Here is an 18,987-nt window from a genome sequence, read left to right as displayed (position 1 = left end):
GTTGCAAAAAAAAAAAAAATTCTTCAAAAAAAGTTAAATAACTTTATTTAAAAGTCTTTTTTTTTTTCGTTTGAAAATATGCATCTAAATAGCAATTAAAATCTACATATACATATAAAAAATTAACGTCCGTGGCACAGAAATCGGGCTTATTACTTATTGCCGAATGGCAACGTCAGACATAAACAATTATGCTTATGAGTGTTTCAGTTCTAATTGTTACGTCGGTCGAATTTTTTATACTGGATTATGTCAATGCTTATCTAATGGAGCTGCAAAATATAATTAGTCATGTTCAAAAAAAGAGCTCGCCGTTTGACTGAAACTTCCATTCAATCAAAGAAAAGATCAAAACGTGGAAACTTCAATCGACCACTGAAGTAGGCTTACTATCTTTCTTTATATATAATCTTTTAATCACAGATGGTATTTATCTAAAAATACATTGCAAATAACAGATCAAAATTGCTGATCCCTAGTTGTTTATCAAACTTTTAAACTCTGTTAAAAATGCTTCTTTTGATAGCTTAAGTATAAAGTAAAATCACTGATTCAAGAGGTGTTTTTGTATTTTACTTATATAATGGATATTTCTTCTTTTTATCTGAATGATTTTAAACCAATAATATTTATTTTTGAATTTGTTTCGTTATGTAATGTGTACTTGAATGTTGTTGGTTTTCTAAACTTCTGGTTATATATGACAAGATGGTTAGTATTATAGTAATAAGTTGAATAGAACTGTTACAATAAAAATGAACAGCATTTAAATAGAACTGGTATGAAATAAGTAATCATAAAATAATGCATATATCTTTATATAAGTTTTTAAGCATTGATGATATTTATTAAAAAACACATTTCAAATTTAAAAAAAAATTTGTTAATTTAATTAGTTTTTTTTTAAACACAGATTAAGAATTCTTTTAAATATAATTTACAAATATATTGCATTCTTTTCTTTTTATGTATATGATTTTAAACAAACTATTTATTTTTAAATATGTTTTATTTTATAATGTATATATTATGTACATGAAAGATGTAGTTAACTATGACAGCCACCCAGATGGTCGCCAAAAGCGGCTAGTAATTCTTTAAATATCTAACAACCAATAACATTGACTTCTTTATCAGAGCATTATTCAATACCTTCATCTCTAGTTGCCTTAATCTTCAAAAAGATTATAAAATTTGGAGGCGCCGGGTATCGATCCCGGTACCTCTCGCATGCTAAGCGAGCGCTCTACCATCTGAGCTACGCCCCCGTCGAGAACCGATAGATATTATTTATTGAACTTCACATGCGTAATAACAAGTTTGATTAGTAGGTTACATAAACGTAAACTTATTTTGAAAGCAGGTCAGGTTTCCGAAAGAGTTTGATTGTTTGGTCAGCTTTTGACAATGAAAACAAGACAAAATTAAGTGTTTAGACGTAAATGAAAGTTTATAAATATGAAGTTTATAGTTTAAGAAATTATAGATTTTTGATTGGAATAAAAAAAAAAGATCGTGGTGTAAAATGGCATCGTTTTTCTTTACCACTGATAGTATCGACTAGTTAAGGCATTTTAATTTAGAAATATAATTGCAATATCCATTCTAGCCCATTTAATTGATCTTTAATATTTATTTCTTCTTTAGAATATCATTTTAAAGTTCTGACTTTATATTATCAAAGCAGAATTCTTTATTACGTGATTTTGTAAATGTTAGACACGTCATTGTTTAGTAGTAGTGCTTGTTTTAATTCTGTAATCTAACAGTTTCTCGGGAAAAAAAAAGGATAAGAAAATTCCTTTAAATCATGAGTATTTTTAAACATGAATATAAGCATATCTTTCGCTTCTTGAAATCTTGATCACAATTGAAAACTTAATATAATACTGAAAATGGATTTTAGTAAACTTTTCAAGATATTTATCCTAAAGCAACTTTGAAAAACGTATCTATAATTAATTTTTTGTCTCTAAGTTTAATTGCTTGAATTTGTAATTTTTAGGTATATAATATAATTCATTTCATAAAGGATTACTTTCTATGGCTCCTGTAAATAGTTTTAAATCTTTCTACATCAAATGAATAAATAAATCATATCTTGATATATGAAAAAAACATTTTAATGCTCACATAGAAATTATCTTTAATTGCATATTTCTTACATCCTATAACAAATATGTGTAAAATTTTCTCAAACGAAATTCAGTTACCTATGATATATTTAATTTTGTAGATTTTCCAAAGCACTTAGATTTTTTTTTCTTCATTACTCCTTTACTTTTGTTTTTCACTCCTGATTTTTAATATTTATTTTATTTTAAATATGTTAAATAAAAGGTGAGAATGGCCTCCTGGGAATTGTCTCGTATAATAATAATAATGTCTCGTAAATACATAATAAATGTAATTGTGTATTAATAGCCGCATGCTAAAGTTACGAAAGCCCTATTAGCATGTAAATATTTTTAGCAATTAATCACTGGGATGCTACCAGAAAAATGAATATGCATTTCAGGCCTCCTTTTACCAACTGATTAGAACAAAATTTGATTGAGAACTGCGCTTGTTGTCCCGAGATCAGATGCCGATTTTCGTTGATCCAAATCTTTGAGGTCTTGAGCTGTCGCGTTTATATGGATATGAAAGAACATACAGAAAAACTATCAACTTTTCCCTAGATTTACTTTGATAAAAATCCAGAGTTTATATGCTAAAACTGTGTACCGACTGGTTCCAACTGGTTCTTTTCATTTAGTAGTTTCGTGCAAACCTATGTTCGGACAAAATTATTACCTCTAAATTTATTTCGTTCAAAATTTGATAGAAATCTACAAATTCTGTGTAAAGACTATATACGAAATTTCACCTATCTAGCTCAAAGTGTTTTGGAGTTATTATGCCCATAGATAGGCAGAATTATAAAAATACGTCTTTTGGGCTGTGAGAATTTTGAAACGCGTAGAGTTGTGAAAAATTCGAGTCCGAATTGTATACATCTTTAATACGTATTTTGTTATACATCTTTCACGAAGAATTAAATATAGATTAATTACATATGGGAATAAGCAAAATTCTGTAGATACTAACTTATAAATAATTCACAACCATGTTATAGACGCATATAAACTTTCTTTGTAATCATATCCCAACTTATGTCGCAAAATTTGCATACAAATTGTTTTTCAAAGAAAGGAACCTGTTTCACTGCAACAAATCGCAATTTGAACAAGCTTCTATGAAGAGAAAGATAAGACCTTATTTCATTCCTACCGGATTTGTAACGCCAATCAAGCCATATATGGTCAAGCCTAAATAAATCTTTTCTCATTTTAATATACGTAACGTCATAATTGAGATGACGTTTTATCATGATATAATTGTTTTTAATTGCTCCTGGTTTGTAAATTTATGGGGTGGTTTAATTAAGCGGCAATTACAGGGTTTAGTTGTATTAAGGAAATTCCATTTATATCGATCATTAATTAATAAATAGATTTTTTCTTCTAATATAATTATAGGAGGAGGAATTTATGAGCTCGCGGGCATTTAACCAACTAATGTCCAAATCACTTTTAATTTAAGTTTAAAAATTGTTTACTTTCAATCGAAAATTATAGGTGGTGTTGAGGTGTCAGGGTTTGAATGAAATGAATTCGTGAGAAATCAATTTAAATGTTTTGTCATGTAAACCAGTGCATTTTTTTTTTTTACTGGTTTACATGAAAATATGAAATGAATAGGAAAAATGGTTAGATTTAAAAACTTGTCTTTGAGTTAATGATTTACTTGTAACTCAGCACGAATCAATGACTTGACTCCTATCTGATCCTTTTCATCCAAAAATAACTGATTTGATATCGAATTGGATCCGTCGGCGGGGACAGTTTGTCCCAATCAGTACTTTCCAACTTCTGGATAGGCTGTAATGATGAAGAGAGCAGTCTAAAGTAAAAACACAAAGCGAAGCCTTATTACACATTTACTTTTACACACATTACTTTATTGCACATTTAATTTACTTTCGTGTATATAAATTAAATTATAAAAACAAGAAATGTTGTAATCGTCAAACAAAAAAATCTACCTCGAGTTTTCGGCCGATTTCCACATTTCTGATCATGAATCGGACCTCTGTGGCCCATTTTTAAAAATTTGTTTTAAACCAAATATAATAAGAGGTTGACCGTTTCTCAATCTGTACTTTTGCATGCACGTAAACGCTATAGTTTAACAAAGCAACGATTTAGATGAATGAAATTTGGAATGTTGTCTAGTGATAACAATTGCAGTTCTTTGTAAAATTCGCATTTTTATTGGTAGGGAAAAACATGCCGGAAATACATATTCAATTTTTAGACACTTGTGTATCTTGTGCTAGAGTTCGCATAAGACCTCATTCAGTAATAACAAATCACATCAGATCGCATGCAGTAAAATAAGAAGATTCTCGCTAAATATTTATATTCTGGAATCATTGTTTGTCAGTATCATGCAAAGCATTCACTGCCCCCAATTTTATTCTGAGAAAAGGGATGACACATTTATTAGAGAATGTGTGAGAGACTTGAAGAGATCACTCATGCTGGTTCTTTGGATGAAACCGTTCTCCTTGCAATTGTTACTAAGATGAGTAACAAATAATGCTTTTAACAACATGAAATAGCTTACGTATTTCTTGACATTTAATAATTTAACTACAGAATATTTGTTTGAGGCTTGCCGGAATGATTTATTGTTTTTTATGAAAAGAAATAGATATGTTTGAGAATCAGATCGCAGTCTCAAAATTTAGTTTCATAGCCATTTTGCACTTTCTTATGCTTACTATACAGTAATAATGGATCATAAATGTTCCTTTAATTGAATTTCAATGATCTAAATACCCACTATGAATTGGTAAAGAAATAAAAATCATAAAATCATTACTTAAGACAATATAATATTCAAACTATTCTAAGTAATATAAGAAAGATTGAAGATGAAATGAAAAATAGACTCAGTACAAGTTGAACATGCATTGAAAAAATTTATAAAAGCATAGGACGAAAGTTTGAACTTATTTTTAAAAAATAATAATAATAAATAAATAAAAATAAAAACCAAATTGAGTATTAGAGTAATGCAGAGTTGCCATTATGATATAAAATATTCTCCAATGAATTAGACAAACTTATTGTGAATAATATATAACAGCATTCCCTTGGGAAAACTGGAAATATTAATATTCCATTGGAAAGCCAAAATTGAAATTTTATCATGTTCAGAATTCATATTTAGGTTGGATTAGGACTCGGAATGATTATAAAGTGCCTCAAGGATTGCTGGTTCAAAGTCGGAAGTTAGGGATACACAATCAGCATATGCTTATAGACAGTCATTTCTCATGTAATATTTTAGAGTAACAACTCTTGCAACTCGGTTTCTTGTAGCTGCATGAGAGTTCATTTACGAGTGGCATCCTGCTTATCTTGCTGTAATAAATAAATATCAATCTTCATTGACAGTTTAGGCCCATGGAGTACATTTCTCATTCGTTTTCTCAACATATCTTGCATCCTTATCATTTTTCATAAATTAGACACAACGCTGAAATTAAGAATGCATATTGTATTCTCTAGGTTTACCTACTGCCAGTCTTCTGGTGATTCTCGTTTAATTACTTCATCCAGACGCCGAATTTTCTCGTTTTGCTTTGAAAATTTATTAAAAAAATTACATGATAAAATCAAGGATCTCATATCGTATGTGAAACTAGACAGTTACATACAGACTGATGTTATGTATGCCGAATGAAAGCTCAGATAAGGCTAAAATTTCTTTATTTACTTATTAAATTTAATTATATTCTTGGAAAACATTAAAAATTTTTTTAAAAAAACATAGAAAGACTTCTAAGTATAGAAGGTAAAAACTACATATTTATTTATTTTGCATTTTTCTACTGAGTGAAAAAAGTTTCCCTGAAAAAAGGCAGGAAATGAATTCTTTGAAAGCAGTGATGAATATGTGTTCCTGGAACGAGTTCCCGAGACCAGCAGCAGAAACTGATGTTCGAATGTGCTAATTGGATATCATCTTAATTGGGATTTATTACAGCTCCCGGACGTTTATACGGTTTCTCATAAGACTGCTAATTAGCTGATTCAGCCATAAATATCTAATAACGGATTTCATATTAAACTATTAAAAACATCATCGTGATTGTTACGATTTTGCTTCTACAATTCTTGATTCTAATACTAAGCAAATCTTGAGGATTAAGATTTTGAGAAATAGTCTTAAAAGGCAGCAAAAATAAAACGGTTTAAAGCCAGTCAATTCAAGTTACATCATGTGATTCTTTAACTTGGAAATACCATGTAAAATCTGAAAGTACACTTACTGTGTTGCACCATGACGTCATACTTTTTTTCCTATTGCAAGATGCGCAGTGGATGCCAAAATTAAAATGAATCAGCATATTCCACATGCAATGCTGTGGATTCGTGTTCTAAAATTTTCAGTGGCGCTATTCGGAATAAAAAAATAAAATAATAATGGAAAAGCCACAAACGATGTCATGTAAATTTCGAACCATAAAATAACTCATTAGAAATTCATTACAAGGTTGGAAATGAAATATCAAAAAATAGTTTAAAAATAAACGTAAAAACGAAATTAATCCATTTCAGTTTATGATTTAAATACAATCATAAATTGGAAAGGATTGATTTGTTTATAAGCAAGTGCGTCTTTGGATGGGAAATGCGAAACGAAATTTTAAAAAATTTGTATTTTACTCTCCTCATCATAATTAAATAAGCAATGAAAAATCTTGAGGTAAAAGTTCATCTGATTGAATTCAGTTATTGAAAGAAATGGAAGAATGAAATACTTTGAAAATATTGTGAAACAATCAATCTATATGCTATCTAAATTCCAGACATTCCTTTGAAAATAAAATTAAACAATCAAAGAGAAGAAACAATTGAAGAAATGTATCCCGGTACTTTAGAGAAAGAAAAATGAAAAGAGTAATAGTTTTTCACCGCAGAACAAAAGGTGAAAAAATAAATAAGTCAGCAGAAAATAAGATCTACGATACAAACAAGGGGAAAAAAGTAATGACGCCAGTAGCTAAGTGAAACTTGTTAATAATTGTTCATCTCAGATCAATTCTTGCGACTTTTGGAGTAAAAAACAACTGTCAGGTGAGAATTAGGTTAATATTAATAGAAGAATTACAAGAAGCGAGCAAAAACAAAAACAAAAAAAAAAAACTATTTATCGAATTACGGAACAAAAAATGACTTTCCTATTCTGTTCTTCCCTAAGCTGTATTTTTGTTTTATTATAAAATAGTCGTCTTCTATATGAACTCGAAATTAAACATTTTAACTTATTGAGGTTAGGTTTCTGTGAGTTTGTATTAGCTCTTTTGAGCTGCATTGACGGAAACGAAACTATATTAGTCAATATGATAAGGGATATGGAATATCATGATGTAAGTCAAGTTTTTTCCAAAGCAACGATTCTTCCAAATTTTTAATGAAGTTGATTAAATTGAATATTGAAACTCGTAGATTACTTTTATTCATGTATAATTATTAATAATAGCCAGCATGTATAATCTCCCCGAAATATTCTCGCATAATCACTAATAAAAAAATCTTGTCCTCCTTTCCCCATGTAAGATTGGGGACATGGATAAATCTGCAAATTCCTTGCATGGCATTGGCGAACAATAGTTACGAATTACAGATCTTTGGCATGAATTTAGTATTTAACATGAGAATATATATTATAAACATTTTATTCTGCATATTCTCGTTTGGAATAAAAATTTAACAAGGAATGCATTTGCAGCCACTAATCACATATTGATTTTTTTTTATTTAAGACATTGAGTTTTTGAGTTATTGCGTTTAGATGTATGCGAAAGTACAGACCAACAAACAATCAACCCTTTCACAGAATTGCTACCGAATTTGATAAGAATCTACACTTTAGATACTGAAACTGTCAACCACTTTTTATCTATTTGGTTCCTTAGGTTTTGCAGTAATCGAGTTCACTTATACTCGAACCTCCAGACAGATATATTTCCTTTGAATGATTTTTTTTTCAAAATTTGATCGAAACCTATAAATTTGGGCTTAAGTGCATATGCCAAATTTCATGCGCCTAGCTCAAAGCAATTTTTGAGTTATCTGTCCAAATAGACAGACATGATATCAAAAATGTGTTTTTCGAAATCGGAAGTTTGAAATGTGGAGATTCATTTATATCTTGAATTTGAATTTTTTGACGATAACAATACTTTCTGTACACTTCAGACACGATAAAGTAAAAAAGAATATGTATTACGTGTCTATTGAAGCTTTACGAAGCAGATCGAAAAACCTATTCCTACAAATTTGATCTAAACATATTTTTTATGACGGAAATTTGTATCTCGTAATGATTTCTTTGAAATTTTAGCTATAATTTTTATTAATTGAAAATTATATGAAGTTGTAAATTTTTCTGCTATAATTTAAATTAGAAAATATTATTGTAGTAATAGTAATTAAAGTAGCTTTCACATCCTTTCAAAAAGTAAGAAAAACGATACCAATTTAATATTATGTGATAGGACAATTTCTTAAAAAATATTTTTATCGTTCTTTTCAACAATACATTAGGTTTTTGCATTGAAATTGAAATTGGTTACATTGTTTCGTCGAATATTTAATGACGCTCTTTTCGCCCATTGTTCAAAACTAAAAGAAAAGAAAATATTCTGCTCATTATCTGCTCAAGAAAGTGAGGAAACACTAAGTACAATGTGCAATTAGAAGATCGATCCCCCCCCCAAACAATTGCCTTTTAATGGCACTTTGATATCGCAGACTTGATTCCATTAGGAAGACTAATTTACTCAATGAGAAATCAGGCGTAAAGCTATTAAAAAAAGGCTGCCTAAATGTCTGTCACATTTTGATTTTTAGTTAATGCTTTGATGAGGGAATCTGGAGCATCAAAATATGCAGAATAGTTCTAACGCAATCATTATTCCCGGATAATAGCATGTTACCAAGATCGTCTAATTTCATAATGAAGTAAATAAAACCATCCTGTCAAAGACTTTTTAAGAAACCCTTAATGATAGAAGCATATTAATTATATATTAATATCTAAAAATAAAATAAATAAGTACAGTATAAACGCTAAAGCGGCATGCGCTAAATGATAGTAAATATCGGCATTAGGTCCACTGATTATTACATACTGGCCACCATTGGCTATTAGCTAGTTCGTTGAGATTATTAGTTATATTTAATTTCAGTTGAATCATTTAGGCATAAATTCATGTCCATGATTTCGTCACTTTGCCAGATATTAAAGTCGTTTTATTTAAATGGTCTTACACATGTCCAGTTTGTAAATGAATCTACCTGACTTTAGTGAGCCTTTAAAAACGCAAATGTGGTTTCAGCTATTTTCAGAATTTCACTTTATTGTGCTTCACTTCTTTTTTAATTCATGGATTCACATTTTTTGTAATTCATTTGTTAATTTTAATTCTCTTTGGCAAACGTAAAAACATATCCTTCAATACACAGCTTGTTTTATGCTACATTTTGAACGAAGAATAAATTTAAAACTAATGAACATTATTTCACATTTCAAATAATAAGCTGTCGCAAGGAATGTTTTCCGAAAACATAATTTTTTTGTAAAATATTCTTGAACGAAATCCTTCTAAAAATATGCAAACCACTATCTATATATCCTTCTTGAATGTTTTATAACCTAATGAGAAAAAAAAATCAGAGGAAATTAGAAATTCTACACATACATACTTTTCATGATGGGAATAGATATATATTTTAAACGATTCTGCAATCATAAAGGGAAAAAATAATCATTTTTTTTTCATATAGTATTTTAAAAAATTCTTATCTTTACGTCTTTTCGACTCCCATACTTCGAAAGAAAAAATAAATTCACATATTAGTGGTTCTTCATAATCATAGCGGGTCTTCATAATTTTGGATTCTTATTTTAGTGTTGGTTTTTCTAATTTTAACATTACGAAATAGACCTTCTGCAAAGAATTACTTTAACGTTATTTAGTAAATTTTTCAGAGCAGCTGTTTCATTAGTATGTAATGCATCTTTATCTCTTTATTAATTGCATATAACTCAACATGATGGATCTTTCTTTTAAACTCCAGGTAAATGTTTTAACAAATAAATATGCTATAATCAAATAAAAAAATCAATTCATCAGTAACAATTTCAATTCCGGAATGGAATAAACCATTAAAAAAGCACAACACAAAGGTAAATGCAAGCAAGATTTTTAAAAATGCATTTCAATAATGAGTGAATATAAATAGTTTAGTAGAAATGAAGCGAAAGCGGAAATGTTTAGAAATTCCTGTCAACCCTTGAAAGTAAGAAAATAAAGAATGAAATTAGAAATTCAGAAGTGTTTAATTTCTTTTAACTAAATTTTGAATATTTAACTATTATATGTATTTACAACATGCAAAAATTACATTAAATACACGCACACACAAACTTAGAAATGGTTACAAAATGCAAATTTTAAATAGTTCAAAAAGATGCTTCTTTTCTTAAATTCTGTCAAATATGTTGGTATATTTTATAGTATTTTCCGAAATTCCATTTGTATAGTAACCAGCAGGGACAACACTTATTTGAAGAATCATAATGAATATGGATAAGAAAATTACATATGAATTTCATTCCTTTAGAATAAAAAAAAAAATTAACATTCCATTCTAAGTAACTAAAGTAACTGATTTCATGCTTATTTCAGTCATTATCTGAAAGCTACATTCATTAATCAAAAAATTACTTCACTTGTATTGTTCATATTGTGTCAAACCTTTTTATTTAGTTAGACTGTTTAAATCTTGCAATTTTATACATATTTTTTGCTATATTCCACATTGGAAAATTAATGCTAAATTTTTTGATTTATAAGATGTTTAACTAGAACTTCAGCATTAATATAATAATGTATTGATTATATATATTTAGCAGTAACCTTTCAGCTGGCTTTTTTTAATTCTCTAAATAAATGGAATTATCATAATTGAAATGATTAAATTGAGTTACATAGTAATAAAGGCCACTTGAAATATTCCGTAATATTTTTATTATTTAACTCTTATTCGGTAATACAAGTAATGCTTGAAAAACATTCTTTCATTAAATAAAATTTTATGGGAATTTTTTTTCTCTTTTTGTTTGCTCTATTAAATTGACACTGAAATTTTAAAAACTGACAAAAAAGTTTTTAATACTTATTTTACGATTAAATTATGGTATTCATAACGAAATAGAAAGTCCTTTCTTACAGATATTAAAAACAAATTTTATTCTAGGATTTCAAAAAGTAATAATACTTTACATATTGATACACTAAGAAAACACTAACATATTCATAATATATTTATGAAATAGGAGTTTTTTTTTAATGTGATATCTTGTTTATTTTGTAAAGCACATGTTCAGTATGAAAAAAATTATATTCTCAGTATATAATATCCAAAATTTCTAAGTACATACCTATATTTCCAATCTATATGTAAAAACAAGAGGATGTACTCTGAAAAAATCGGGCAATAATATCTCATTAATTTATTTTTAATCTTTTTGTCCTTACTTGTTTCGTTTCTAGAATGCAAATGGATGAAAGAAGCATGGGCTTTAAATTTTTTCATTAAGTGTTCAAAACAGAAACAAACTGTGTCTGAAAGTTATATGCATTATTTGCTTTTATTAAAAAATCAATAAATAAGTAATCGTGTGTAACAAAAATTCGTTTAAATGAGACGTTGAATATAGAAAATATGCAAGTAAATATGATTGATACACATTTAACAAAATGTAACATGGTCAGAAAAGGAAAATTCCGAAATCATTTCCTCTGTTATTGAATATTAAATTTAGGAATGAAAAAAAAATTACCAATAAGATAATTGTTTCTTATAAATAAAATTCCTGTATCAACATAAATGAGCAATCAACAAATTCGCATTATCTACATAATTTCACTACTAAAGCTAATCAATAATTAAATAATGTTACATGTTAAGCTCGATGTAGTAATTAGATATGAAATTCCGGTAAAAAAAATGAATCTCGTTACAATGATTTTGAATTGCAAGACACTTTTTTAAAAAAAATGTTTTCATTTTTTCCTCATCTTTCGTCATGCCTTTAATTTCATGTGTATTAATATACCTCACTAAATGATCTTGAGAATATCATAGAAATCGATTTTATGTAATATTTTTCAGGCCTTTCATTTCAAAATTTTTTTTACTAATTATTTACTAAAATATAAAGGAAAGTCTTGCGTACCTGAATCCGATATTATCCTGGTTAAAGTAATAAATAACCAACTTTGTGTCAACGTTTCTGCAATTGTCAGAGTATAATAATAATAATCGGCTATGAATGGACAACAATATACTGTCAAACTCAACAGTAATATAATAAAACAGATGATCAGTTAGAGCATTAAAACGTTTTTGGTTTAATAAAAGATACATTTCGCGAAGTAACTTTTTATTTTCCATATTAAAAAAAACCCCAATAAAAGCATTTCATTACTTTTTAATGTTTGAAGATAAAAAAAAATGTTGATTTTTGAAGTCAGAATGAAATATTGAAAAATCTAATATATTTCACTATTTTCAAATGCATTATTAAGATTCTGAGGAGTTACGAATTTCGAAGCAAACTATAAACGCTTGATAGAACATTTGCCATAAAGAAATTTTATCTGCGGCTCAATATATTGTTTCCATGCTTATTTATTTTATAAAACTCGTTACTATACAGCCTAGTCTTTATATCAAAAGTATCTATTTCTCGAACCTTTCTCGGGAATTTTAACTTTAATTAGAAAGACATATTCTGTTTAAAGAATAAAATCTCTATATATCAAAAAAAAATTACCATAAAAAATTATTTGAACTTTTGCAGTCAAGAACTGCTAATAGATTTCATCCATAAAACAGAATACTAACGAAATAAGGAATAATAGCTGTTTCGCCAATTCTTATTGAATTAAAAATTCTCATAAAACCCAACGATTGGAAACGAACAAACAATAAACACTTGCAAATAAGTCACATATTATTTTTAGCTTTTATTCCATGAACTGCTTTCCTCAATTGCTTTAAATTCAGTTTAGGTCGAGATTTTTTGTGTTAAGTTTCGACTTCTTTATTTTTTCTTAGTATCGAAATCTTTAAAGAGCGGGTGAGAATTTCACCTAAATAAAAGATATATAAATTAGGATTAAAATTAAAAACATCGCAAGAAAAAATTGTGATTTTGTTGCTAAAATCTTTGAAAGAGTTGGAGGAAACAGGAATTGTAGTTTTATTATAAGTCCTATTTCTTCAAATAAGCAAATTACGTATGCATTTCAAAGTTTTCAAATATAAATTTCTTTGGCCGTTTATTTTCTAAAATCTTTTTTGAAATAAAATAGTTCGTCAATGTAAAATATACTGGAATAAAAAAATTAAAAAATTTGCTTTCCTGGGTCGAGAATTTGTAATTCTATATATTGAAATTTTCATAGGTTGAGTTTTTTTTTTTTTTAAATCGAACTTTTCAACTCGACATATAAAGATTCGACTGTACATTTGAAAAGAAAAGCGAACACATTTAGAGGAAGTGTCTTCGCTTTTCCACTGAAAACACTATTTCATTATAAAGAGACAGTTATTCTTAAATTGTGTTAATTTAAATAAAATAGGCGGATCTGATAACCTTGTTCGAACCGACCTTTAAAAAAATGTACCAAAAACTATGTAATTTATATTTTAGAAAGAAATAATAATAATACTATTGCAACCAAAGGCCAGGAAATCCAATGTACTCACTCCCAAGTTCGTGCGATTAAATTAACGCGTACGAACTAATTCTTACTTTATTATTATATTTAAAATGTATTCGGTGGCAACGTGTTAAAAATATGTTATCTTAATTGATAAGATGAGATGACGTTGACTTGGAAAATGGTGAAATATAAATGATACGGAGTATTAAATTTATTCTTTTTATTAATGATTATTGTTGTTGTGTTGTTTCTTATGGCACTTACCATGGACAGGCCCACCGTTACGAAGACAGCGATTTAAGCCGGTGGGGGAGCGTCTCTTGTTTTTATAGTTGCGCCAACTAGGGCCAAGAGGACGACTTTGCTACTCACGCATCACTCATTCGCTTGCACAACCCCTTTTTACAGGAGGGCACATTCACACATCTCACAGATAGAACAACGGAAGAACAACCATGCTCAAACCGGGATTCGAACTCAGGACGCCAGATCACCGGGAAGACGCGCTACCCCTATGCCAGGACGCCGGCTATTAATGATTATACTATGTTGAAACGAGGGGTGGAGGGGAAGCGAACTTAATGCACTTGAACTTTTTGGTTTCCTATCTAGAATTTACTTTGTAATTTAATTATAAAAATGCATCCGACTTAGCTTTTACATTTAATTAAATTAACCTTTACTTTTTTAATTGAAGTATTTAAATCAAAAAGTAAAAGTATTCTAGTTAGCTTTGAGAAAGCTATATATATATATATATCTTGAAAGTCACCAGATTCCTCAAAATTCAATTATTTTTAACATTTCCGTTATTATTCACTTATCTGATTTTTTTTTTAAATACGAATTCATAGAATTAAGAAATCTCAAGCTAAAAATAATCCTCCATCCAAATTAATTGGCCAATTATACTTCATCATCATATTTATTTTTCTGTGATAAAATAAAACATTATTATTAATCAATTTTGCGTAAAAATATAACAGTTTCATCCATTTTGTTGCTTACACTTAATATTTTTGCTGAATTTATTATTTAAGTAGGTAAAATAAACATACGTTGCCGAAAATTAAAGGGAAACTTAGATATAATCTGCCAGAAACCGTTACTCTAATATAGTAAAATAATTACATAATAACGTAGTTTTAAGTCGATAAATGGCCAGCAGTGATACATAATTTCAGAGCTTCAAAATGCCTAATCTGGAGAAAACGTGTCGAGCATAATAAGTAGAATGGTTGTTTCATCTGTCTAGTGCAAATCGCGTTAAGTAAGGTATGGTCTCTATTCATATTTTTTCTTGAGTAACACGTTAAATAAAATAATGGAATAGATAAAATAATGATCATAAATTAGGTTATATAATTTATTTCAATTGGTATTTATTTCAGTTAACATGCTTTAGATTATATTAGATTTATCTTTAGTATTACTTTCAAAAGTTAATATAAATAATGGTAGCTTTAAATATAAATTTCCGACACTTAAACTGTAAGCCAATGTTTTTGACCTTTCGAAGGTGTTTTCCTAGATTATGAGATTACTTTAATATCATAGTACTAAATAATTACAGATAATTTTTTTTCACTTCAATCAATTTTTACAATCGGATTCTTTTTTTTATTTCATTATTTATTGCTTAAAGGAGGGTTGCAAAAGGTGTTTTAGTGTAAATATTAATGAATGAGATCCTTTTTTTTGTATGCAATTTTGATTTGATGAAGCGGTTTTGAAATGAATGTCAAATTTTTTATCGCTAATTAATGCATCAATCTGTAGGAAAACATTCTCAAGAACCAAAGACATTTTTTAAAATGTATATAGATATAATAATAGATAGAGATATAAGATAAAATGTCAGATATATCAATTTATTCGCAGCAGCATTTAAATATTAAATAAAATTACAATATTTTCAAATTTTTTGGACATACTTATAAATTCTAATGAATGAATGTATATACTTGTTAATAACTTGAATGCCCATTTACTTGAAAAAGGTACTTTGGCGGAGGCTTGCAGTACTCTCCAGTTCTCTTTGTTGCCAGAAATACACAATGTTATGAATTGAAGTGTGAATCAATCTCTTCACGAAATTTTAATCTCCTTTTAAGAAAGACAGAAATAAGAAAATGTCAAATGGGAAACGTAGAATTTTTTGATCAGATATTTCGCTGATGCGGAAAATTTTTTCTGTAAGAACTGATTAGTAATATAAAATTAAATCAATTGAATAATAGCAATTTATGGTCTTATCAATGTACGAATTGTTTATCCAAATAAGGAATAACAGTAAAAAAATTATATATACATTTTTAAACGACAGGGTCAATTTCTCAAATTTCAAAAGTTAATTAACTATTCAATTAATTAAATAATTAATTGAAATTTTGTCTTTTTACCTTTTACCTTTTTATTTTTACCTTTTCAATGATAACAGATTCCTTTTTGCTCAATTTTTTCTTTCATTGTTATTAATTATTTCAAGATGAAGCTACAATACCAAAATTCTGAGCTGAATTTTGGTATTGTAGCTTCGGTACTGTTATTTGAAATTCCTGTTTCATATCTTTTGAAATTTATTTTATTGATTTAAAGTAATTATTTAATGGGGTTTAAAAGAACTGAAAGGTATATCCTTCATTTTTCAAGTGATTGCAATACTGCAATGCCGAAGGGTTGACAATCAAATGGTGTGGTAGAGTAAAAGGATTGTATCTTGATTAAAATAATTTATTGTAAAAGTATGAATACATTATTGCTATTTGTAAAAGTAAAAGTATGAATACATTATTTTTATTAGTTTTTTAGGTTATTTTTATTATTCATATTCATATCTTTCGAATTAATTACTTTTATTTCGCATAATACGTAAAACTTAAGTTATTCTTAAAATTTTTGACATTTTCAGTGGTTTTAGTATAAAAATACTATTATAGTAGTAAAAAATACTAATATAATGGTTTAGTATAAAAATTCTAAATGAAATAAAAGGGGGCATAATTAACAAAATATTATGATAATCCAAATTTCAATTTTTTTTTTCAAAAGAGAGGGAGACAGATTTAATTAATATAGTAATTGTCTCGTTATTGTTAAATAATATATTCTTCTATAGGTAGTCAGTTTTTTTTAAAAAAGACAATTTTTTTATCGAGTTTTCCATTTATTAATTACAGATTTAGCTGAAATTTTTATGGGAATTTGAATAACTGAGTAATAATATTAATGATTATGTCTTTTTTGGTTCCTATGGTAAGCTTAGTTCTTAAAAAATAGTTCTTTTTTCAAGGAAACAGTACTTATTTTTCTCAAAATATGCCGTTCTCATAAAAAATCAAAAAAATCATAAAACATCTAATTTTAGGAAAAAAGTTTTTATACGTAATTGTCGGAATTTCGCTTTAAATCCATCCATTAATGTACAAAGATTCATATTTCTCACTTTCAATTTTCGCTTTCATTCTCATTCCGTTTGGCGACTTTCGCTTCCTGGAAGCACTCATTTGCTATCTCGGTATTATTTGTTCCTCTCACCAGCCACAATGTCTGGGTCCAGTGTTATTCTCGCCATCTGACTTTATTTATCCTTTGGCATCAATTTATTTATCCTTTCAGGTATCCGTTATTTGATCCCAAATACGAACACAAATGTCTTTGGAGATAGCCATTTTGCTTGTTCACAATCCTAACTATTCGTTTATTCGCCGCCCATTGAATTTGTTATAAATTATATCAGGCTGGTAAAAGAAATTATTAATAGCAGATCATTGAATCGTCTAAAATGTGTTCAATTCAGTGCGGCTGAATATGTCTTGCAGAAAGTATTTTTATATATATTTTGAGAGAGTATTTTATATATTTTGCATGCGTGTGAAGATTTAATAGCTTAGATTGTTGAAAAATGTAACTTTTTAATGTTAAATTACAGTTAAATGCAGCAAAGCTTTTTTTTTCTATTTTACAAATCAGCGAGCCAACGAATACCTTAAATATCAAAACTATATCATTCTTCGATTTGTTTCTTCACTTCTGAATAAATGAACAGTCAAAACGATTTATTACGTCGATATAACATAATATTTTTTATTACATAATATTTACCTGAGGTTTTTTTTTTTTTTTTAATTTTAAAATGGATGAAAACAGACTTTTGATTATAGACAATTAAAATATAGGTTGGATTGCGTAAGAATGAACTAGAATTTGGAAACCCGATATCAAGGATATTTCCAGAAACATCTCTTAATTTTCAAACCTACACGCCTAGCTAGCAAGAATTCCGAGCAATTTTATTAATGTTTCATAATTATTTTCTGAATTATTTCATTTGATAATTTTTTTACATATACTAAAAGGTTACCTTAGGTTGTTTTTTTTGCATGAAGTGATAGAAGATATATCTTATTATTTTTTTTAATAAAGATTCTTTTGTAATTTATTACATATTTCCGAAAATGATACAATATCATCTTTAAGCAATTCAATTTGATAATTTTTAAATAATCTTTAAGCAATTCAATTTGAAATAGTAATATAAATTAAATTGAGTCACAAATCCAATAAAAGCAACTGTTATTTTTTAAAATTTGATCACTGAAAAATAACTTCTCCAAATTTTGTAAACACAATTAAAGTAAAAATATTTTTTGTAATAACATATGAATCCAAATATGACATTTTATGCTTTGTCTCATTTCTTTTGATTCTTATATTATATGAAATATAATATATCTTCCTTTATATTATATGAAAACCATATACCCTAAATTCTTCTTCTTAATCAATGTTTGATATTTCTAATACCTTTCTTTTTTTGTTTTGCACTTTTTTTCCTATTTCAATTTAAAGAATTGTCAGAGGTCATCATTGCATTGTTGAGTATTCTTCAAGTTCAAGATATTCAAATCAAGTGTGCTTTGATTTAAACATTCAGATTACTGTTTGGACTCAATTTGAGCAGCATTTAAATGACACTAAAATTCACCTTACCTTATCTTATCTTTAAATTATTTTAATAAAATCAGTACAATAAATTACAGCTAAACAGGTTTCCTCTCTGAGAATGCAATAACATATGCCGCTATTTATTTAAAAGCATCATAATGACTATTAGTTTTATTAAT

General features: G+C 27.8%; 1 long non-coding RNA gene and 1 other non-coding gene across 2 annotated transcripts in view; one reads left to right on the top strand and one right to left on the bottom strand.

The window, feature by feature from the left end:
• The first annotated feature begins 241 nt into the window (after positions 1-241).
• Positions 242-18,987, top strand: part of LOC129980551 (uncharacterized) — a 42,854-nt gene continuing 24,108 nt past the window's right edge. The window contains exon 1 of the long non-coding RNA XR_008785248.1: positions 242-380. This is a non-coding gene — a long non-coding RNA (uncharacterized LOC129980551). The remainder of the gene's footprint in view (positions 381-18,987) is intronic.
• Positions 1,196-1,268, bottom strand: Trnaa-agc (transfer RNA alanine (anticodon AGC)). Its single transcript has one exon. It is a non-coding gene; the product is annotated as a tRNA-Ala (tRNA).

This window comes from Argiope bruennichi, chromosome 8, assembly GCF_947563725.1.
Source record: "Argiope bruennichi chromosome 8, qqArgBrue1.1, whole genome shotgun sequence".
In the NCBI taxonomy this organism is placed as follows: Eukaryota; Metazoa; Arthropoda; class Arachnida; order Araneae; family Araneidae; genus Argiope; species Argiope bruennichi.
This window is presented reverse-complemented; position numbering and strand designations above follow the sequence as displayed.